We start from the raw sequence: 26,322 nt of genomic DNA, 5'->3' as shown, positions 1-26,322 counted from the left end.
CACTCTTCAGCATCTACATGCTGCCGCTAGGTGACATCATACGCAAATACGGTATTAGCTTTCACTGTTATGCTGATGACACCCAACTCTACATGCCCCTAAAGCTGACCAACACGCCGGATTGTAGTCAGTTGGAGGCGTGTCTTAATGAAATTAAACAATGGATGTCCGCTAACTTTTTGCAACTCAACGCCAAAAAAACGGAAATGCTGATTATCGGTCCTGCTAGACACCGAACTCTATTTAATAATACAACTCTAACATTTGACAACCAAACAATTAAACAAGGCGACACGGTAAAGAATCTGGGTATTATCTTCGACCCAACTCTCTCCTTTGAGGCACACATTAAAAGCGTTACTAAAACGGCCTTCTTTCATCTCCGTAATATCGCTAAAATTCGCTCCATTTTGTCCACTAAAGATGCTGAGATCATTATCCATGCGTTTGTTACGTCTCGTCTCGATTACTGTAACGTATTATTTTCGGGTCTCCCCATGTCTAGCATTAAAAGATTACAGTTGGTACAAAATGCGGCTGCTAGACTTTTGACAAGAACAAGAAAGTTTGATCACATTACGCCTGTACTGGCTCACCTGCACTGGCTTCCTGTGCACTTAAGATGTGACTTTAAGGTTTTACTACTTATGTATAAAATACTACACGGTCTAGCTCCATCATATCTTGCCGATTGTATTGTACCATATGTCCCGGCAAGAAATCTGCGTTCAAAGGACTCCGGCTTGTTAGTGATTCCCAAAGCCCAAAAAAAGTCTGCGGGCTATAGAGCGTTTTCCGTTCGGGCTCCAGTACTCTGGAATGCCCTCCCGGTAACAGTTCGAGATGCCACCTCAGTAGAAGCATTTAAGTCTCACCTTAAAACTCATTTGTATACTCTAACCTTTAAATAGACTCCCTTTTTAGACCAGTTGATCTGCCGTTTCTTTTCTCTTTCTTCTATGTCCCACTCTCCCTTGTGGAGGGGGTCCGGTCCGATCCGGTGGCCATAACATGATACTGTGAAAGTTGAATCCACAATGGATCCAACACAGTCGCGAGAGTCCAGTCCAAAGCGGATCCAACACAGCAGCGAGAGTCCCGTTCACAGCGGAGCCAGCAGGAAACCATCCCAAGCGGAGGCGGATCAGCATCGCAGAGATGTCCCCAGCCGATACACAGGCAAGCAGTACATGGCCACCGGATCGGACCGGACCCCTCCACAAGCTGTGTTGGATCCGCTTTGGACTGGACTCTCGCGACTGTGTTGGATCCATTGTGGATTCAACTTTCACAGTATCATGTTAGACCCGCTCGACATCCATTGCTTTCCTCCTCTCTAAGGTTCTCATAGTCATCATTGCCCTTATGTGGGCCTACCGAGGATGTCGTAGTGGTTTGTGCAGCCCTTTGAGACACTAGTGATTTAGGGCTATATAAGTAAACATTGATTGATTGATTGATAGACACGGATTTACATAGCACTCATGCAACCAAGCACTAATAACATGGCTGACTTTAGGCAGGACACAGATATATTGCTACTCACTTGTGTTGGAAATGAGCCATAGGTCTCCCAGTGCCTGGCAGCACTCATGCAGCCCCAGAAAGTGAGGTTACCACCAACATGATTGACTGTAGGCAAGACACAATTATTTTGCTACTCACTTGTGTTGAAAATCAGGTAATCATCAGTGAGCCGTAGCTCTCCTAGTGCCTGGTAGCACCCTTGCAGCCCCAAAACCTGACACTACTACCAACATGATTGACTGGAGGCAAAACACATTTGAAAATCAGGTAATCATCAATGAGCCATAGCTCTCCCAGTGCCTGGCTGCACTCATGCAGCCCGAGAATGTGATGCTACCACCAACATGATTGACTTTAGGCAAGATACAATTATCTTGCTACTCACTTGTGTTAGAAAACAGGTTATCGTCAATGAGCCATAGCTCTCCCTGTGCCTGGCAGCACTCGTGCAGCCCCAGAATGTGAGGCTACCACCAACATGATTGACTTTAGGCAAGACGCAATTATCTTGCTACTCACTTGTGTTGAAAATCAGGTAACCATCAGTGAGCCGTAGCTCCCCCAGTGCCTGGCAGCACTCATGCAGCCCCAGAATGTGATGCTACCACCAACATTATTGAGTGTAGGCAAGACACAATTATTTTGCTACTCACTTGTGTTAAAAAACAGGTTATCGTCAATGAGCCATAGCTCTCCCAGTGCCTTAGCAGCACTCGTGCAGCCCCAGAATATGAGGCTACCACCAACATGATTGACTGTAGGCAAGACACATTTATCTTGCTACTCACTTGTGTTGAAAATCAGGTTATCATCAATGAGCCGTAGCTCCCCCTGTGCCTGGCAGCACTCATGCAGCCCCAAAACCTGACACTACTACCAACATGATTGACTGGAGGCAAAACATATTTGAAAATCAGGTAATCATCAATGAGCCATAGCTCTCCCAGTGCCTGGCAGCACTCATGCAGCCCGAGAATGTGATGCTACCACCAACATGATTGACTTTAGGCAAGATAGAATTATCTTGCTACTCACTTGTGTTAGAAAACAGGTTATCGTCAATGAGCCATAGCTCTCCCTGTGCCTGGCAGCACTCGTGCAGCCCCAGAATGTGAGGCTACCACCAACATGATTGACTTTAGGCAAGACGCAATTATCTTGCTACTCACTTGTGTTGAAAATCAGGTAATCATCAGTGAGCCGTAGCTCCCCCAGTGCCTGGCAGCACTCATGCAGCCCCAGAATGTGATGCTACCACCAACATTATTGAGTGTAGGCAAGACACAATTATCTTGCTACTCACTTGTGTTAGAAAACAGGTTATCGTCAATGAGCCATAGCTCTCCCTGTGCCTGGCAGCACTCGTGCAGCCCCAGAATGTGAGACTACCACCAACATGATTGACTTTAGGCAAGACGCAATTATCTTGCTACTCACTTGTGTTGAAAATCAGGTAATCATCAGTGAGCCGTAGCTCCCCCAGTGCCTGGCAGCACTCATGCAGCCCCAGAATGTGATGCTACCACCAACATTATTGAGTGTAGGCAAGACACAATTATTTTGCTACTCACTTGTGTTAAAAAACAGGTTATCGTCAATGAGCCATAGCTCTCCCAGTGCCTTAGCAGCACTCGTGCAGCCCCAGAATATGAGGCTACCACCAACATGATTGACTGTAGGCAAGACACATTTATCTTGCTACTCACTTGTGTTGAAAATCAGGTTATCATCAATGAGCCGTAGCTCCCCCAGTGCCTGGCAGCACTCATGCAGCCCCAAAACCTGACACTACTACCAACATGATTGACTGGAGGCAAGACACAATTATCTTGCTACTTCCTTGTGTTAGAAAACAGGTTATCGTCAATGAGCCATAGCTCTCCTAGTGCTTAGCAGCACTCGTGCAGCCCCAGAATATGAGGTTACCGCCAACATGATTGACTGGAAGCAAGACACAATTATCTTGTTACTCACTTGTGTTGGAAATCAGGTTATCATCAATTAGCCATAGCTCTCCTAGTGCTTAGCAGCACTCGTGCAGCCCCAGAATATGAGGTTACCGCCAACATGATTGACTGGAAGCAAGACACAATTATCTTGTTACTCGCTTGTGTTGGAAATCAGGTTATCATCAATTAGCCATAGCTCTCCCAGTGCCTGGCAGCACTCGGGCAGCCCCAAAACCTGACACTACTACCATCATGATTGACTCCAGGCAAGATACAATTATCTTGCTACTTCCTTGTGTTGGAAATCAGGTTATCGTCAATGAGCCATAGCTCTGCCAGTGCCTGGCAGCACTCGTGCAGCCACAGAATGTGAGGCTACCACCAACATGATTGACTTTAGGCAAGACGCAATTATCTTACTTCTCACTTTTGTTTGACAATCAGGTTTTTTCTATGATTAACAGCTCTCCCAATGTTTGGCGGCACTCGTGCAGCCCCAGGATGTCACGCTACCACCTACATGATTGATGTAGGCAAGACACAATTATCTTGCTACTTCCTTGTGTTGGAAATCAGGCTATCGTCAATGAGCCATAGCTCTCCCAATGCCTGGCAGCACTCATGCAGCCCCAGAATGTGAGGCTACCACCAACATGATTGACTTTAGGCAAGATACAATTATCTTGCTACTCACTTGTGCTAGAAAACAGGTTATCGTCAATGAGCCATAGCTCTCCTAGTGCTTAGCAGCACTCGTGCAGCCCCAGAATGTGAGGCTACCGCCAACATGATTGACTGTAGGCAAGACACATTTATCTTGCTACTCACTTGTGTTGAGAATCAGGTTATCGTCAATGAGCCATAGCTCTCTCAGTGCCTGGCAGCACTCGTGCAGCCCCAGAATGCCGCGCTACCACCAACATGATTGACATGACAACATGAGGATTGAGCAGATCTGACAAAACGCAGCTGACGTCGCACATCACTCTGCGCTTTTTGAAAGGGACACGCTCCGCTTTCATGAAACGTCTTTCAGCTGCATACTCCAGATATTTTTTTTTTTCCAGTAACTCAATAATTCGCAGTAGTTCTGTCGCTAATCCAATTCCTTTTTTGACAATATTTAAAAGTGATTTTCCAAACACAACTCAGGTCATCGCTGTCATAAACACCAGCATGTTCTTCTTCCTTTCCACCCATCATGCCTTGCTGCTAACACGCTATGGCTTCCCCCTTTTCCGCCGCCCCTGCTTATCTCGGCCTTTTTCGGGGCTTGTATTTGCCAATTTCTGACCTCGTTTTTTTTTTTTTTTTTTTTTCTATCTCTCTCCCCGTTTCCCCTTTTCTGTCTCCTTCCTCCCCTTGTTGTGTCTCTTGTGTGTGTCTCGGTGGGGGCGGACCCTGACATTGTCACACGCACCGGTCTGTTCACCTCACACCTGCACACCGTAGCCACGCTGGGCTGCGTCGGCGTGACGTACAGTTTGGCGGCGCTTCTGCTCTCCGCCTGGCTGACGGCCAGCCTCTGCCTCTCGTAAACTGACCTCGTCGCACCTCGTGTGGAGAAAGGATAGTCGGGAGGCGGCGGGAAAAAAAAAAAAAATAATAAAAAATCCTTTCTCGACCCCCCCTTTTGCCTTTTGAGGCTTGTGCAGCCACACACAAGATCAAGACGTTGGTTTTCATGATGTTACAGGGTGCTCAGTGCGCGCATCCCTTTGTAGCTTCTGCTGATTGTCATTTATTTTCTTCTTTTTTTCCGTCGTCATGTTGTGTGCGAAAAAGATGGACGGAGGGAGATTTGGGCAAAAGCAGGGGCGTCCAAAGCGGGGGCCGCTTTTATGTCCCGCATTCTTTTAAGAAATTCAATCAAATTGCTGTTTTCCTGTGCCAAAATTGAATCAATATAGAGGCAAATTCATTTGAAATATTTAAAGGCCCATTGAAATGAGATGTTCTTATTCAAACGGGGATAGCGGGTGCATTCCATGTGTCATACTTGATCATTTCGCGATATTGCCATGTTTTTGCAGAAAGGATTTAGTAGAGAACATCGACGATAAAGTTCTCAACTTTTGGTCGCTAAAAAAAAAGCCTTGCCTGTACCGGAAGTGGCAGACGATGTGCGCGTGACGTCACGGGTTGTAGGGCTCTGTCACGGCAAATTTCTTCTGACTGCAAAACACAAGCTATGGGATGACATGAGAGGAAACGTGACCCCGGAAGTAAATGCGTCATCCCATAGCTTGTGTTTGTAAATTGTTTTTTGATTTTTTTTATAATATAGCGTTAACAAAACGTCTGTATTTTTAAAATATAGCGTTTTATTTCTACATTATAGCGTTAACAAAACGTCTGTATTAATCATGACCCCGGAAGTAAATGGGGGGGAAGGTTTTTGTAGGGGGGAAAAAATTTGGCGTGACAGCTCCTCACATCTGAACATTGTTTACAACAGGGGTCACCAACCTTTTTGAAACCAAGAGCTACTCCTTAGGTACTGATTAATGCGAAGGGCTACCCGTTTGATACACACTTAAATAAATTGCCAGAAATAGCCAATTTGCTCAATTTACCTTTAATAAATAAATCTATATATATATTTTTAAAAAAAGGGTATTTCTGTCTATCATTCCGTCGTACATGTTTTTTTTCCTTTTACGGAAGGTTTTTTTGTAGAGAATAAATGATGAAAAAAACACTTAATTGAACGGTTTAAAAGAGGAGAAAACATGAAAAAAATTTAAATTAAATTTTGAAACATAGTTTATCTTCAATTTCCACCATTTAAAATTCAAAATTCAACAGAAAAAAATGAAGAGAAAAACTACCTAATTCGAATCTTTTTGAAAAAATACTAAAAAGAATTTATGGAACATAATTAGTAATTTTTCCTGATTAAGATTAATTTTAGAATTTTGATGACATGTTTTAAATAGTTTAAAATCCGCTTTGAAATAAGATTTACATTTGATTCTGCAGATTTTCTAGATTTGCCAGAATATTTTTGGGGAATTTTAATCATAATAAGTTTGAATAAATATTTCACAAATATTCTTCATTGAAAAACAGAAGGTAAAATGAAGAATTAAATTAAAATGTATTTATTATTCTTTACAATAAAAATAAAAAAAATACTTGAACATTGATTTAAATTGTCAGGAAAGAAGAGGAAGGAATTTAAAAGATAAAAAGGTATAAGTGTTTAAAAATCCTAAAATCATTTTTAAAGGTTGTATTTTTTCTCTAAAATTGTCTTTCTGAAAGTCACAAAAAGCAAAGTAAAAATATACATGCATTTATTTAAACAAGTGAGGACCAAGTCTTTGAAATATTTTCTTGGATTGTATTTGAGTTTTGTCTCTCTTAGAATTAAAAATGTCGAGCAAAGCGAGACTAGCTTGCTAGTAAATAAATAAAATTTAAAAAAATTGAGGCAGTTCACTGGTAAGTGCTGCTATTTGAGCTATTTTTAGATCAGGCCAGCGGGCTACTCATCTGGTCCTTACGGGCTACCTGGTGCCCGCGGGCACCGCGTTGGTGACCCCTGGTTTACAATCATAGCCAGCAGCAGCTAGAGCTATTCGGACCGAGAAAGCGACACCATTTCCCCCTTAATTTGAGCGAGGATGAAAGATTCGTGGATGAGGAAATTTAGAGTGAAGGACTAGGAAAAAAAAAAAAGGCGAGGGCTGTGAGAGCGATTCAGATGTTGTTAGACACATTTACTAGGAGAATTCTGGAAAATCCCTTATTTGCTACTTGTATTACTAGTCTTTTAGTGACATTATAAAGTACCTGTAAAGCGTAGGGGTGTGGCTACGGGTGTCTTGACGCCAGAGTCTCTGAGGGAAGCAAGACGGAAACTCCGCTGATGTCTCCGGTAAGAGCTGACTTATTACCACAATTTTTCTCACCGAAAACTGCCGGTTAACATTTAGTCTGGATCCACGTTCGCTTGACCGCTTTGATCCATAGTAAAGCTTCATCTTCGGGAATTTTAAACAAGGAAACACCGGCTGTGTTTGTGTGGCTAAAGGCTAAAAGCTTCCCACCTCCGTCTTTCTACTTTGACTTCTCCATTATTAATTGAACAAATTGCAAAAGATTCAGCAACACAGATGTCCAGAATACTGTGTAATTATGCGATTAAAGCAGATTACTTATAGTTTGGATCGGGCTGGAAAATAATGTCCGCTACAACCCGAGGCATCAACAGGACACTTTGCGGGAAATTTAAAATTGCAATTTAGTAAACTAAAAAGGCCGTATTGGCATGTGTTGCAATGTTAATATTTCATCATTGATATATAAACTATCAGACTTTGTGGTCGGTAGTAGTGGGTTTCAGTAGGCCTTTAAATAATAAATGGGTTGTACTTGTGCTTTGACACTATTTCCACATTCACCCATTCACACACACGCATTCACACACTGATGGCGGGAGCTGCCATGCAAGGGCCGAACCACCACCCATCAGGAGCAAGGGTGAAGTGTCTTGCTCAAGGACACAACGGACGTGACGCGGTTGGTAGAAGGCGGGGGATCGAACCAGGAACCTTCAGGTTGCTGGCACGGCCACTCTCCCAACCGCGCCACGCCGTCGCCCTATAATTGTAAGGTACGGTGAAATAATTGACTTAATTCTCTAGTACAGGGGTGTCTAACTCATCTTAGATCGGGGGCCACATGGAGAAAAATCCACTCCCAATCACGACACGATAACTTAAAAATAAATACTTTTTTTTTTTAATAGAACAAATCATATTGTTGTTGTGGGTTTTTTCACACCTACATGTTGCGGTTGATAGTATTCTATGTTTATTTGTCGTTATTTATGTTTTCGGAATAAATTATGTGATTAATGTTCATCAGTCAACTCACTGGTGTTCATTTTCATCCATCAAGATTAAAAAAATTATATCAAATTCAAATCACAGTATGTTATTTATGGACTGGTACACTAATATCATGTGGTTTATTTTGTATATATGTAGCATCGTCTACAAAGATACAAAGAATTGCTATTGCGACATCCAGTGGACACATTTAGAACAGCGGTTTCTTCCATTCAAAAATTCCAAGTTAATTTTTGTACGTTTGACACCCCTGCTCTAGTATTAAATTTAATGAGGCAGATCAACCATTGAATTTGCCGCTCTTCATCATAGTGCTTTTAAACCTTCTTTAACAATCAATATAGATGTGTTAAAATAAAAAAATGGAAGTTGATTCATGAATTCAGTTTTGAAATCAAATTACAATAAATAATTATAACGCACGTTCAGCCAATCAGAGGATTAATACCGCCTCTTGTGTTTTTTAGTGGTGTTGTTCAAGAGTAGGAATAAATAAGGCATCAAATCCTTTACAAATGAGTAATAATGCCATTATATGACAATAGACATTGTTGCAATATATACAGTACAGAATTGATTTAACAAGTTAAAAAACTTATTGGGGTGTTACCATTTAGTGGTCAATTGTACGGAATATGTACTGTACTCTGCAATCTACTAATAAAGTTTCAATCAATCAAAAAACCTTCTCATTCAATGAGTTTTCTTTATCTTCATGAAATGTAAATAGTCATGCAAATAAAGAAAAGCATTAAATGTGTGTCCAAACTTTCGGCCTGTGCTGTATGCCAGTGGCTCTTAAACTCTTTCTTACCAAGTACCACCTCAGAAAAAAACCTGGCTTTCCGAGTACCACCATAATGACCAATATTAATATGCAGTAGCGTAGTAGGCCTAAATATTTATTAAAAACAAGGCAGATGTTTTTTTTTTTATTAACAAGCATATTTCATATTTTTGCACTCAGTTTGAACAGTTACACTGCGTTTGAATATAGGAAAATAAAACACTGTACTTAAAAAATGAATCAAACAAAATGATTGTGCAGAAAAGTGAAATAAACAGCATACCAAAATACATATGAAAACACCATTTTTAAAGATTAAATGAGAATGTACTCATTTATTTTGGCGTCGACTGTGACCTACTGCAGTCGGATTGTAAGGACTCCCATTGAGGGCTAACAAACCTTTGTTAGCAGTTCGAGTCACGCTTTTTGCTAAATTTAATTAAGTGATTTTTTGGCTTACCTCTTAATGGAGCTTGAGAATCGCTGCTATATATAGTTAGAGCAGGGGTGTCCAAACGTGTAACGTCATGAGTTAAATAAGGAATCTTGCCCGCAATCGTTTTGAAAGACTGCCTTTGATGCTGTAATTTTGTCGCCATCAAGTAGACAATTCAAGTCAATGATCTTCAATTATGCTTTAAATTCAATTATCCGCAGCATTTACTTCTTTGACCCAATGCAAACAACCTTCCCAAGTCTTGGTGCTTAAGAAAAATACTACCAACAATATATATATATATATATATATATATATATATATATATATATATATATATATATATATATATATATATATATATATATATATATATAACCAACAAAAAATATATATATATGTATATATATATATATATATATATATATATATATATACATATATAATATACAGTATATATACTATATATATAAATATGTATATATATATATATATATAAATATATGTATATATATACATATGTATATATGTGGATATATATATATATGTGTGTGTGTATATATTTATGTATATATATATATATATATATATATATATATATATATACATATGTATATATGTGTGTATATATATGTGGATATATATATATATATGTGTGTGTGTGTATATATTTATGTATATATATATATATATATATATATATATAATATACATATATATATTTGTATAATATACATATATATATATATATTGTTGGTTGGATTTTTGGGGGATTTCTTTTTTAACTAGATATAAAAGGGAATAAGCGGTAGAAAATGGATGGATGGATATTTAATTTTTTTTCATGCAGTCAGCGTTCGGACCTTGACCAAATTTGTTTTAGCCCAATGCAGCAACAATTACTTATAGGACCCAATGCAAACAACCTTCCCTAGTCATGGTGCAAAAAAAATCTACCAACTATACATATATATATATATATATATATATATAATTTTTTATTTTTTTTTATTTTGTATTATTATTTTATTTATTTTTATATTTATTTTTCATGCAATCGGCTTTCAACCCTCGACCAAATTTTTTTCAGCCCCATGTATAAAAGTTTGGACACCCCTGCATAAGATGAATAATATAAACATTGATGTGTAGTGAACATATTGCACGCACATTAAATAAGTATTCCTTGGTTTCAAAACAATTTCATATATATATTTCATTATTTCATATTTTTATTATTGATGTATATTAATTTAATTTTGCCACACACGAAAACAACTCCTTTCAGTTATCAAATTAAAAACGCTCTGGCGTACACCAATATTTTTGAAAAATGTTTTATATTTTCTTACCTCTGGGGTCAAAAAGATGAGTTTGGACAGCCCTGCTTAAAAGGGACGGGCATTCTAATATCGATGTATTGATCGCAATTGGGGCGAAATGTCGTGCAGTACCCTGCTGCAACCAGCAGAGGCGCTGTCGAGTCAGCCTCACATCATTTTACTACAAAACAAGTTGCGCAATGTCCACGTTATTGGAAACTTAATATCAGACATCATGACAGGAGTTAAGAACTCACTTTTTTTTTTCCTCGTCCAATGCCCATCCCGAGTTGCGTTTATGTCAGTAGCTGGACGACATGTGTGGAGTAACACATTCATAATGCCTTAACGTGCGACTCCAGAGTCACTCTATTGTGTGTCTGCGGTGTAGAACCTAAAAGAGACTTTTATTTTGGAATTCTATAAGAGCATGAAGAGTGCATGACGCGAGGCATGATCCGGTTATAAATCCAACCCCGCTGTTCCCTACCCCCCCAGTCGAGCATTATGAATGTGTTCATAAAAATGCGATACAAATGATAGAATAAGAGCTGAGGCACTTTTTTTTTTTCATCAGATGTCAAGTCACTGCCTTGAAACGAGAGAAAAGAGGGCGGACGAAAACTATGTTTTTGTGACTAAAGTGTACATAATATTTTCCGGCCTACTATCACTTGTATTTTTACCTGAAAGAGGAGAAACGACGCTAAGTGCGGTGTAAGACACAAAAAGGGTTTGTTGGATAGTGTGAATTATTTTTCTCGCTTTGAGACATTTTTGTAAGTGCATATCCGTGTGTTTCCATGTAACCATTGTTGGGGTTTGAAATAAAGTGTGTCTGTTTTTCTTCCACTGGAGCCACGTTCACCTCTGTCCTGTTTACTGGCGGTTATAGCGCCCCCTGCTGCTGAAATTGGGCCCGCTGATTTTACAGCAGGGCTGGGACTTAACATAAATGACGTCCATGAAAGCGTGTCTAAAACCTTTTTTTTTTTTATTTCAAATCAAAAACCAAGGCAGAAAGTTTCCTCATTTATTTACCGACTTTATTGTGTCTTTGCATGCATAAATTTCACTGGTTTTGCATCTGAGAAAATGTAGAGTATTTTGGACATTTTAAGCATATAAATGCCAAATAACAAACATGACATATATGTGTATATCACATTGAAGTCATTTGCTTGTATTTAAACACAATATTTAGTTTATATTCAAATTAACAGGTATATATACATATACTGTATATATAATTTATTTATTTCTTTCTTAGTAATATTTGTGTGTTTTTGTTTTACGCACCACACAGTGGCTCAAAGTTCAAATGTTTATTATAATATTTGTTATTTATATTTGTATTTAATTTTTATTATTTATAATTTTCTATTCAATTGTATTCCTTTTTTTGTTTTTCTTTAGAGTGTACATGTATGTATATATATATATATATATATATATATATATATATATATATATATATATATATATATATATATATATAGCCGAGGTTACTGTGGTTTATCCGTTAGACATTGCTCAATAACGGGGTGGAGCGGAATATTCGTTAGGTCCGGGGAAAAACACGGAGACTATTTTATCGCTGCAAGAGATTTTTATCTTATAGATAAAATATATAAAAGCCCCTGAAGAGCAGGGAAATCTGCAAAACTGGCTTTTATTGACGAAATAGATTTAATGTTTTTTCAAGCCTGTTTTGCAGGTTTCTCTACTTTAGGGGATTTTATCAACTATATGAAGAACGGGGAAACCTGTGAAACGGGATTGTAGGGATGAAATAACCTCTGTTTTTTTTCCTGACCTAACTAATGTGTATATATATAAATATATGTATATATATATACATATATATATATATATATATATATATATATATATATATATATATATATATTTATATAAATATATATATATATATATATATGTACAGTATATATATATATATATGTACAGTATAAATATATATATATATATATATATGTATATATATATATATATATATATATATATAAATAAATGATAAATGGGTTGTACTTGTATATATATATATATATATATATATATATATATATATATATGTATATATATATGTATATATATATATATATATGTATATATATATATATATATATATATATATATATATATGTGTGTGTGTGGGAAAAATCACAAGACTACTTCATCTCTACAGAACTGTTTCATAAGGGGTTCCCTCAATCATCAGGAAATCTGAAATCTAAAATCTCCTGATGATTGAGGGAACCCCTCATGAAACAGTTCTGTAGAGATGAAGTAGTCTTGTGATTTTTCGCACACATACATATATATATATATATATATATATATATATCTGAGATGAGGTGGCGACTTGTCCAGGGTGTACATCGCCTTCCGCCCGATTGTAGCTGTGATAGGCGCCAGCGCCCCCCGCGACCCCAAAAGGGAATAAGCGGTAGAAAATGGAGATATATATATATATATATATATATATATATATATATATATATATATATATATATATATATATATATATATATATATATATATATATACATATATATATATATATATATATATATATATATACATATATATATATATATATATATATATATATATATATATATATATATATATATATACAATGTGTGTGTGTACGAAATTATGTTTTTTATTTTTTTATATTATAATAGTTAATATAATATATATATATTCCAACCATCGATCCATGTATTTATTAAATATATATTATATTAATTATTTGTATTTTTTTTATGTCTTTTGTTGTTTTTACAGGCCCTTAACAAGTTGCAAAAAGCTAGCAAATGTGTAACAATATTTTATTTTCATTTTTTTTTATATTAAATATTATGTTCATAGTTTATATGATGATATATATATGTATACATGTATACATATATGTGTTTATATGTATACACACACACATGTGTTTTGTGTTGCATAAGTTAAGAGGTAATAACTAATGTAGCTATTCCTAAGATCCAATGTACAACAGCCCATAACCCCCTTATTGTATTGTATTATTTCCACTCCTGGGTTGTTCAGACAAGCAATTAGGTGCGCGAAGGCATGCAGTGTAAAAGCAATGAGCGTCAACGTCGCGCCGCTACATTGTTGCTAATCAAACAGATGCGACTTCTGATTGTTTCCTCAGCCTGGGTAATTAAAACATGGCACTCGTTAATGACCGGGGGACGAGGAAGGCATCTGCTCCTCTTTGGAGGATCATCCATCATTTAGAACCATTTTTGGGCATAGAGCCTTCGTTAAAAAGCGACAAGGATTTTTGATGCGGGAAAGCGACCTCGTGGTCAAAGTGACCAAGGCGTCAAAACTTCCACATGAGTCAACTTCACTGCAAAGTTGTGTTTTTTACGGATGCTCGTTTTGTCTCATAAATGGGTTTACCTTGGTTGTAAGTGCTAGAGAGCATAGATGGTAGGTATCGGTCTGATATCAGGGGAAAAAATTGTATAATAGCGTGAATCTAAAATATCTGATGCAAGCACTTCAATACAAGCAGTCCAGTTTGTTAATATCTAAATGTCCTCCCATAAACATACCCGTTTGGGTTTTACTTTAATTCAAGTCAAGTCATTTATGAAATATAGGCTACTAGAAGCTAGCAGCTACACAACGGCTAAGCACACAATAACGCACAAGCTAGACATATATGATAAGTGTCCTGTTTTGAACAAAATTGCAGTCTAAAACAGCACATTTGTCAATATAAACAAGTGTCAAATAACTGTAGTTACGTATTAGGGGTGCCCTAAAAACTCCTTTCACATCCGAATCGCAGTTTTTATTTATCATTTTAAAAAATTAATATAATCAAATATAGGCTGCACTTGGTAGTAGATGTTAAATGAGTTGAAATGATTTCGTTATTTCAAAAAAGCTGGCACAAGTGGCAAAAAAAAGACTGAGAAAGTTGATGCTCATCAAACACTTATTTGGAACATCCCACAGGTGAGCAGGCTAATGGGGAACAGGCGGGTGCCATGATTGGGTATAAAAGCAGCTTCCATGAAATGCTCTGGTCATTCACAAACAAGGATGGGGCGAGGGTCAGCACTTTGTGAACAAATGCGTGAGCAAATTGCTTAAAAACAACATTTCTCAACCAGCTATTGCAAGGAATTTCGGAAATTCACCATCTACGGTCCGTGATATCATCAAAAGATTTAGAGAATCTGGAGAAATCACTGCACGTACGCATCTAGGCTGAAAACAAACATTGAATGCCCGTGACCTTCGATCCCTCAGGCGGTTCTGCATCAAAAACAGACATCAGTGTGTAAAGGATATCACCACATGGACTCAGGAACAATTCAAAAAACCACTGTCAGTAACTACAGTTTGCCGCTACATCTGTAACTGCAAGTTAAAACTTTACTATGCGAAGGGAAAGCCGTTTATCAACAACACCCAGAAACACCGAATGCTTCACTGGGCTCGAGCTAATCTAAGATGGACTGATGCAAAGTGGAAAAGTGTTCTGTGGTCTGACGAGTCCACATTTCAAATTTTGGGGGGAAAATGTGGACGTTGTGTCCTGCGGAACAAAGAGGAAAGGAATCATCCGGCAAAGTTGAAAAGCCAGCATCTGTGATGGTATGAGGTTGCATTAGTGCCCAAGGCATGGGTAACTTACAAATCTGTGAAGGCACCATTAATGCCGAAAGGTACATACAGGTTTTGGAGCAACATATGTTGCCATCCAAGCAACGTTATCATGGGTGCCCCTGCTTATTTCAGCAAGACAATGCCAAGCCACGTGTTACAACGGCGTGGCTTAGTAGTAAAAGAGTGCGGGTACTAGACTGGCCTGCCTGTAATCCAGACCTGTCTCCCAAAGAAAATGTGTGGCGCAATATGAAGCCTAAAATACCACAACGGAGACACCGGACTGTTGAACAACTTAAGCTGTACATCAAGCAAGAATGGGAAAGAATTCCACCTGAAAAGTTTGTTAAAAGAGTGTTGTTAAAAGGAAAGGCCATGTAACACAGTGGTAAAAATGCCCCTGTGACAACTTTTTTGCAATGTGTTGCTGCCATTAAATTCTAAGTTAATGATTATTTGCCCCCCCAAAAAATTAAGTTTCTCAGTTCCAACATGAAATATCTTGTCTTTGTGGTGGTTCTCCCTGTGACTGCACGGGTTTTGTCTTACTAGATCCCTAAAAAATAATCACATACTTTCCAGGGGTTCGATGAGACATGAAAGTGGGAAACAGGACGTGGGCACTTTATCAGACTCAGCATTGGAAAAACGCTTCACTCGGCATTATAATATTTTGATTAAAAGTTCCTGTCGTCTCGCATTCTCACCAGAGACGCCGTGACGGCTATGTTTGTAGACTGAAATGAATAGAGAAATGTTTTTTTTTTTCGGACGAACCTCCGACACGCTTTGCTGCTCGTTTTTGAGCAAAACAAAAAAGATGACAAAACCTTTCAGTGGGGCTAAAAAGTATTTAGTCAGCCACCGATTGTGCAAGTTCTCCCACTTAAAATGATGACAGAGGTCTGTCATTTTCATCATAGGTACACTTCAACTGTGAAAGACAGAATGCGGGAAAAAAAATCTAGAAATTCACATTGTAGGAATTTTGAATAATTTATTTGTAATTTACGGTGGAAAATAAGTATTTGCTCACTTCAAACGAGGAAGATCTCTGGCTCTCACAGACTTGTAACTTCTTCTTTAAGAAGCTCTTCTGTCCTCCACTCGTTACCTGTATTAACGGAACCTGTTTGAACTCGTTATCTGTATAAAAGACACCTGTCCAGAGCCTCAAACAGTCAGACTCCAAACTCCACTATGGCCAAGACCAAAGAGCTGTTGAAGGACACCAGGAAAAGAATTGTAGACCTGCACCAGACTGGGAAGAGTGAATCTACAATAGGCAAGCAGCTTGGTGTGAAAAAATCAACTGTGGGAGCAATTATCAGAAAATGGAAGACATACAAGACCACTGATAATCTCCCTCGATCTGGGGCTCCACGCAAGATCTCATCCCGTGGGGTCAAAATGATCATGAGAACGGAGAGCAAAAACCCCAGAACCACACAGGGGGACCTGGTGAATGACCTGCAGAGAGCTGGGACCAAAGTAACAAAGGTTACCATCAGTAGCACACTACGCTGACAGGGAATCAAATCCTGCAGTGCCAGACGTGTCCCTCTGCTCAAGCCAGTGCATGTCCAGGCCCGTCTGAAGTTTGCCAGAGAGCACATGGGAGAATGTCATGTGGTCAGATTAAACCAAAATAGAACTTTTTGGTATGAACTCAACTCGTCGTATTTGGAGGAAGAAGAATACTGAGTTGCATCCCAAGAACACCACACCTACTGTGAAGCATGGGGGTGGAAACATCATGCTTTGAGGCTGTTTTTCTGCTAAGAGGACAGGACGATTGATCCGTGTTAAGGAAAGAATGAATGGGGCCATGTATTGTGAGATTTTGAGCCAAAACCTCCTTCATTTAGTGAGAGCTTTGAATGATTGACCAAATACTTATTTTCCACCATAATTTACAAATCAATTCTTTAAAATTCCTACAATGTGAATTCCTGGATTTTCTTTTTACATTCTGTCTCTCACAGTTGAAGTGTACCTATGATGACAATTACAGACCTCTGTCATCATTTTAAGTGGGAGAACTTGCACTATTCGTTGCTGACTAAATACTTTTTTGCCCCACTGTACGAGGAATTGCGAAAACATGGCGTTGGTTTTTGACCCTCGGGGACACACTTCCGGCACGAGTGTTTGTCTGTGTGTTGTCCTTGTCCTTCTCCGTCTTTTTCTCCGTTTCTTGTCCGCTGTCTGTCCTCTCTCCAGGTCTCCTCAGTGAGAGGACGTCGTGGCGAGGCTGCAGGAAAGACGCCTCACGTCCTCCCAGACACTTTTTTTCCCCCTTTGTCCGCGTTATCACTCCTTATCTCTTTTTTCTTCCTGTCCTTTTACACGTCAAACTCCTGCAATATTTATTCATGTAAACTTTATATAGAAACAAAAAATAGGGGTTTTTATCAAGGGTGGTTGTGGAAACAATGCTAAAGACATCCGTGCGAACTGCTTTGAGCGCCCCCTATTGGACATTTCTTGCCTATTTTCTTCGTCATATTGGAAAATGTTAAAGGGGGACTGCAGTTTTTGTGCTTATTATTTTCACAATCCATATGTTGTTTTTTTTTTTTTTTTAATGCATTCTAAATCGTAAATAAACACTAGCCAAAGTCAGCTAACATTGGAGCCAATTGGAGCTCTAAAAAAAAAACTTTCCAAAAGCCTCCGTCATCGATTTTTATACACGTGTAGAGTCGTGGTCAAAAGTTGACAAATACTACATAAAATATGGTTTCCAGTCATTTCTATAACTCTTATTTGTTTGTGATAGAGTGACTGGAGCACATGCTTGTTGGTCACAAAAAACATTTATGAAGTTTGGTTCTTTTCATGAATTTAATATGGGTCGACTGAAAAGGTGACCAAGTCTGTTTCATCTGACATGACATGGACAAAGATAAGACCTTCTGGAGGAAAAGTTCTATGGTCAGATGAAACAAAAAATGAGCTGTTTGGCCACAATACCCAGCAATATGTTTGGAGGAGAAAAGGTAAGGCCTTTAATCGCAGGAGCACCACACCTACAGTCAAGCATGGTGGTGGTAGTATTATGCTCCGAGCCTGTTTTACAGTAAAATTGTGGCAACTGAGCTGCCAGCTTTTTACTGAAATATCTAAAAAAATAAAAAATAAAAAAAATAAAAATTGGGGCTGGGTTGTCAGAACGGCCGTGCCAGCAACTGGAGGGTTCCAGGTTTGATGCCTGTTTCTGCCCGTTGTGTCTTTGGGCAAGACACTGTAGCCACCTGCTCCCGGTCCCTGCCATACTGGTTTAAACGTAACTTAAAGATGTAGATAATGGGTTTCACTATGTAAATTGATTTGAGTTTCTAGAAAAAAGCGCTATATAAATATAATTCACTTCAATTACAGCATACATATATATAATATTTAATAATTGCATAAAATTGTATAACAATATGTCATGAGGTAAATCCCCATACATTTTTACTCATAAATTATTCACGGTTATAAGCCGCCCTCTTAGGGCAGTCATAACTGCGATGTGAAAATGAAACTTACATTTTTGAGCCTGAACATAAAGAGGATGAGACACACGTTTTAGAAGCTGAGCGATAAGCATTATTGCTAAGTGCTAAACAAGATATACAAACAATGAACATAATATAACAATCACTTACTGTATAATGTCTGCTCTCACTGGGAAGCCGACTAATGGGATGATTTATAGATGAAGAATTAAGCATAATCCTCAGGAAAGGTGAAAAAAAATTGCAGCGAACAAGCCTTTTTTTCCCGTGTTTTCTCGCCATCTTCGGGTCTGAGTTGGATGTCAAAGTTGAAAACCTTCTACTATCCAGGTGAGAAGCATGGTTTATAATATAGAATTAACCCTCACCAACTCAGAGGCGATGCAGCAGCTCACCGGCTGGATGTAGCAACATTATATTTTTTGGGTTTATTTGAAATACAACGTGCACTTACATTAAGGAGATGGCTGCACCAGATTTAGCACAATGCTCATAAAATTACACAGGATTGAAAATACAATACACAACAATATTAGAATCGCACAATGATAAACAATTTGAAATACAAGTACAATACATAGAGGGTATTCGAATTACAAGTCAAGTGTCAGTATTTTAGCAGCTTCATTTAAAAACCTCTAAAGGTTTAGTGGCCACATACGTGGACAATCACCTTTTAGCTCTTATTTCCAAAATTGTGTACATTACTGAGTTGGAGTATTATGGCCGTTTATGTGGATACTTATACTGCCATCTGGCGGTGTCAGAAGAGTATAACATACAATGGAAATCGGAAAACAAAAAAGTGTAAAAATAAGAATTAGCATGTCACTTAACATGAAGTACACATTTGTGTACTTATGGACTAAGTAAATCATATCAAAAGATGATTCTTAGTTTTTATTCTAATTAGGGTCCAATAAGCCCCAGTACCAAAGAGAAATTAAAAAATAGCATGTAAACAAACAGCTTAAAGTGCAGAAGTATATAAAGCGCAGCAGTTTAAGCTAGTTAGCGCTCTGTTTTTACGGCGCAGCTAAAAGTAGTCCCTCTGCGTTAGCAATTATAACAAAAATATTACTAATACTTGGTTAATTATTCAATCCTATAGAGCAGTGGGCCCCAAACTTTTTGACCCGGGGGCCGCTTTGGGTTAAAATAGGGACTGGGCTGTTTATTTATTTTTATATATATGTATATATATATATGTGTATATATGTATATATATGTGTATATATATATATATATATATATATATATATATATATATATATATATATATATATATATATATATATATATATATATATGTGTATGTATATATGTATATATACATGTATGTATGTATATGTGTATGTATATATGTATATATACATGTATGTATGTATATGTATATGTATATATGTATGTATATATATATGTATGTATATGTATATGTATATATGTATGTATATATATATAAACACATATACCTGTATATGTATGTATATATATATATATATATATATATATATATATATATATACACACATATATGTATATATACATATATATGTATACATATATATATATATATATATACACACATATATGTATATATATGTATATATACATATATATGTATACATAATATGTATATATATGTGTATATATGTATATATATGTATGTATATGTATATATGTATGCATATATATGTATGTATATATATATGTATGTATAAATATATTTATATTTATATATATATGTACATATATACACACATATATATGTATATATATACATATGTATATATATATATATATATATATATATATATATATATATATATATATATACATATATATGTATATATATGTATATATACATATATATATATATATATATATATATATATATATATATATATAAATATAAGTATATAAATATATATGTAGATGATATCACGTCATCGATTGGAAAATGCATTTTTAGACAATGTGATTTGCCTGAGCGGCTAGGAGACTGAGAGTTACAAGCAACAAGCGGTGGAAAATGGATTAGAAAGGACAGATTTAAAAAAAAAAAATAAAATAAATAAATAAAATATATATATATATATATATTTTTTTTTATTTGCCACTTCCCGCGGGCCGGATCTCGAACGCTGGTACAATCCATTTTCTACCGCAACAATCGGTAGAAAATGGATTAGAGAGGACAGATTTAAGAAAATAATAATAATAAATAAATAAATACATTTTTAACTTGAGACTTCCCACGGGCCAGATCTCGAACGGGGGGCGTAGTTTGGGGACTATAGTATTTTATAGTATTTTTTAAGTGTTTTAAGGGCGGAATATTAGCTGCACTGTGAGCCGCCTCTTCCTTGCCGTATTTTACGAGTTAGAATGCATAAAACAAACAGAAAAACACGTCTTCTTGTCTTACATGGGGATTCCAAAAGGAGTGCGCTTGTCTTTTTAAGTCGTTTTTTTTTTCCGATGCTGCGATATTTCTGTTTTCTGTGGTTATCGTCACACTTTTGGACGATAACTGTAGATAAGGGGGGGGGGGGAGAATGGCAGATTCTGATTGGATTTTTGTCAGTTTGATGTGTTGCACAAGCTGTAGGAAGTGATTGGACGCAATCATTACCTGTCACTTCAGTAATAATGCAATATTATTATTATTATTATTATTGTTACGCTGCATTTTAGTTACCAGTGAGGCTTATCAGCTGCAATCTCAGGGCAGCGCCGTTAAGAGAAATGTTTGTGTCACCCATCTTGACACTTGCCAGATTTATTCTCTGACTTCCCTGGGCTTTGACTACACGTGATTTATTGCTCCTGTTAAAATGTAAATAAGGCCGGTGGGTTGGGGGGTGGAAAACAAGCGCACCTCCTCGCATGCCGACGGCGGTCTCGCGTGCTTTACGGGAAGGCGGAAGACGTCCAATTAGAATACGATTGCCTTTGAAAAATGTATTCGGCGTGCAGGAAAGTAAACATTTTTACAAAGTAAAATTGAAATAGAAAAGGCTGCCATCAGTCATCCCGACATTTGTGGTTGCCATAGCGACGCTGCCAGCAGACGCTCTTCTCCTTGGGGGGTCACATGGTCCGCATAATTTAACCTTTCCTCCGAGCCACACAACTAAAACGCTAAGGTCGATTTTGAAAAAAAAATTAAGGTGCAAAGTTGGGGAAATTTATTTTATTTAACTATTAATTAATTCAGTAAAAATATATTAAAATCATAACGTAAAAAAAAGGGATGTTAATGAAATAAAGGCTTAAAATAAATATGATTTTATTATTTAAAAAATAAATAATGATTATTGGAAGTTGCACTTTAACCTGTTTGTTTACATGTTTTTTTAATTTATTTCTCTTTGCTATTTGGGCTTATTAATTAGAATAAAAACTTAAGAATCATCTTTTGATATGATGTACTTAGTTCATAAGTACACAAGCGTGTACTTAATGTTTAGTGACATGCTAATTCTTATTTTTACACTTTTTTTTTCCCAAATTCCATTGTATGTTATACTCTTCTGACACCCCCAGATGGTAGTATAAGTGTCCACATAAGTGGCCATAAGACCCCAATTCAGTAGTGTACACAATTTTGCAAATAAGAGCCTAAAGGTGATGTCCACGCATGTGGCCACTAAGACTTTAGAGATTTTTAAGTATTTTAAACGTAATTACTTAGAATTAAGTTTAAATTTTAGGAAGTAAATAATAGGGCTTGGAGTGAATTATTAATAAAAACATTTGGTAACACTTAAGTATGGGGAACATATTCCAAGTACCAAAGACTTCATTTAGAGTTACTTGGTTAGGGTTGTAGGGTTAGGGTTAGGGTTAGGGTTAGGGTTAGTAAAGGTGAATATGTTCCCCATACTAAAGTGTTACCAAAAATGTAATTAAATTAACAGTAAATACAGGGTATTTTATAAGATATATTTAAATACCTACAAATGTGAGCATTAATTGAAAATACAAAATAATTAGTTCCATAGCTAAATTAAAGAGACTATAGGGTAAATGTGACACTGGTGACAATGAACCTTCAAACTCACCTCAACTCTTTTTCTTGTTGTTGTTGTTGTTGTTGTTGTTGTTGTTTTTATTCAGTGACACTTCTCTGTATGTTTGTGATTTTTATTTGTGTTGTTAAATATTTGTCCCCCTTTTTGGGTTAGGGTTAGGGTTAGGGTTTAGGGTGTTATTATTCTACTTTTATTTAGTTATTTTTTATTGTTTTTATTGTATTTATTTTATATTATCTATTTATTTTATTTTATCTATTTATTTTATTTTATTTTTTATTTTTGGGGGGATGGTCAAACAAAATGTATTTTGTGTTTTCTCAGTACTCGTATTATAATTCCTCTATCAAATGAATAAATAAATATATATACAAAAAAATAAAATAAAAATTGTGTACATTAACCAATTTAAAAACTAGCAGTAAATCAAACCCAAGGTTCCTAGATGGGTATGTTATTTTTTTACTTTCAATTATGTACCTGTTGTAGTTGTTTACCTACTAAATTTGGTTAATTTATTTAAAATGTAAATTATATTAAAATTATATAGTACAAACCAACTATGTTTAGGCTCCAGTACCCCCCTCCCCCCAAGCGACCCCAAAGGGACAAGCGGTAGAAAATGGATGGAAATTAGGGTAAATAATTGGTGAGTTATTCTGTTCATTATTTAAAAATAAATAATGATTATTTAAAGATGTAAGAGTACACTCTAAAGGACTTTACAATCATTTACCTCAAATGAAATTTAAAATATAGAGAAGGTTGTTTTAGAAAACAGTTTAAGGTGCAATGTTGGGAAAATTAATTATTTTGTGATTTATAAAATAAATTTAAAAAAAATACCAATTTTATTTTTATAATGAATTACCACAAAAAATATTGAAAAAGTGACAAAAATGATGTGATATTAAAAAAAAATGGCTTCCTGTTATGTAAACACAGTCCATCTATGTGACACGACTAAACTTTTATCCCAACTTCAGATATCAATATTTATCTGATATATCAGCACAAATCATACATGCTTTATACATACATGTTATTTCGTAGAGTGGAATGTTAAAAGTTGTTTGATGAAGTGAAATGAGTCCAAATGGGAACAATTGTAGGTATGAAAAACACTAACCTGTTAGTAATGGTCTGGAATGCACTTAATGTTGTCTTTAAGTTGAAGTGGAGTGTTAAAAAAAACGTATTGGTCACGATTTATTTTAAAAAAATCTCCTGACAATTGAGGTAATCCCTCATGAAACAGTTCTGTAGAGATGAAGTAGTCTTGTGATTTTTCCCACACATACATATATATATATATATATATATATATATATATATATATATATATATATATATATATGTATATGTATATATATATGTATATGTATATATATATGTATGTATGTATGTATGTATGTATGTGTATATATATATATATATATGCATATATATATATGCATATATATATATATATATATATATATATATACATACATACACACACATACATACATACATACATATATATATATATATATATATATATGTATATATATATATATATATATATATACATATATATATATATATATATATATATATATATATATATATATATATATATATACACATATACATGCGTTTTTTATGTACATGTTACAGGTTATATATCTTATATATCAAATGTAATATGTAATGGACCACAATTAAAACAAGCCTTTGGCTTTGTGTCCCATTAATTTGCCTTTTTAAAGCATTACATGGATTTAATTGTCTAAAATGGCAATAAATTTCTCAATCAAAAAAAAAGTTATTCCTAATTTTTTCAATATCATTATTTTTTTTTATGGAAAAGCATCTATTTCCATTTTGAATTTCTTTGTAGTACAATTTGATACTCATTTGTACATTTGTGGTTTACGTTGTTTATAACCTTGATACATATAAATATCGTATTTTAGAAAAAACAATTTCACCATTTTAGATATACTTTTCCTTTTATGGCGTTTTCCGTTTGCACGTTAGCCTGTTAGCATCCCGGGGCCATGATCACATTTGCTTTTCTCCACCCGCTCCTCCACTCGGCAGGGGCGTCGGGCGGCGGCTCAGGACTGAGCACGGGCGCCATAGTGGGCATCCTCATGGTGGTCTTCTTCCTGCTCCTGATCGCCGTGGACGTGACGTGTTTCTTCCTCAACAAGTGCGGACTCCTCATGTGCATCGCCGTCAACTTCTGCGGGAAGGCCGGGCCGGGCGCCAAGGGCAAGGACATCGAGGAGGGCAAGGCGGCCTTCACGTAAGACAGCGATTCTCACTTTTTTTTTCCATTTACTTGTTGTATAATTTGTCTATAAAATTGTTATAAGTACACCTCTGCATAACATTGTATCCCTATTACCAAAAAACACAACAAAAGAAAGACATCAAGCTTAACTTAACACAAATAATAACTTTATTAAAAAAATGTTGGCCTGAAATTTAAAAAGAAATCCCTATTCAAACAATAAAAAAAATGTTACAGACTTTTTCCGCTTATCCGAGGTCGGGTCGCGGGGGCAGCAGCCTAAGCAGAGAAGCCCAGACCTCCCTCTCCCCAGCTACTCCGACTAGTCGTTTTTATACTGAAAAATAAGATTGAATAAATTCAGTAAATAATACTGAATTCGAATTGATCAGTAACATTAACTCAGTAGGACAATATTCAAAACTGTCAAGGTGAGGACTGTGGTGTGGTCTGTTTTTCCGTGGTGCAAAGCGATTGCACCGGACAAGACGTGAAGGTAATGACATATTCTAATTTTACTATAAAAAGGAAAAAACGAAAGGCACTCCCAGCGGAGGTTTAAAACTTGGGTATGAAAACAAAAACTTGCACTAAGGCAAAACTGTGGACATAAAACAAAACTTGCACTATGGCATGAATAACGAAAAACTTACTTGGAACAAGAAAGGAACATGGATCATCAGCATGGATAACAAGGGTGTGCCGAGGGTGAGTAGAAGGTGATGTCGCCAGGCTGACTGCCTGGCAACTACAGGCTTAAATAGGTGCAGTGATGACAAGTGCGTGAGTCGTGAACACATAATAGGTGAAAACTGATGGGTTGGCATGGTTACAAAACAAACAAGAGTGCCCAATGACACTACAACAAAACAGAACTTGACCACAAAACATGACAAAAACACTTTAACCTCCAAAAAAAAACAGGAATAAAATAATCTACGCTGATTTTTTTT

General features: G+C 36.4%; 1 pseudogene; it reads left to right on the top strand.

Annotated features, from left to right (window-relative positions):
- Nucleotides 1-26,322, top strand: part of LOC133550458 (neural cell adhesion molecule 1-like) — a 662,135-nt pseudogene that overhangs the window by 608,717 nt on the left and 27,096 nt on the right.

This window comes from Nerophis ophidion, linkage group LG04, assembly GCF_033978795.1.
Source record: "Nerophis ophidion isolate RoL-2023_Sa linkage group LG04, RoL_Noph_v1.0, whole genome shotgun sequence".
Taxonomy (NCBI): domain Eukaryota; kingdom Metazoa; phylum Chordata; class Actinopteri; order Syngnathiformes; family Syngnathidae; genus Nerophis; species Nerophis ophidion.
Note: the sequence above shows the minus strand (reverse complement) of the source record. Positions and strands in the feature narration are given on the sequence as shown.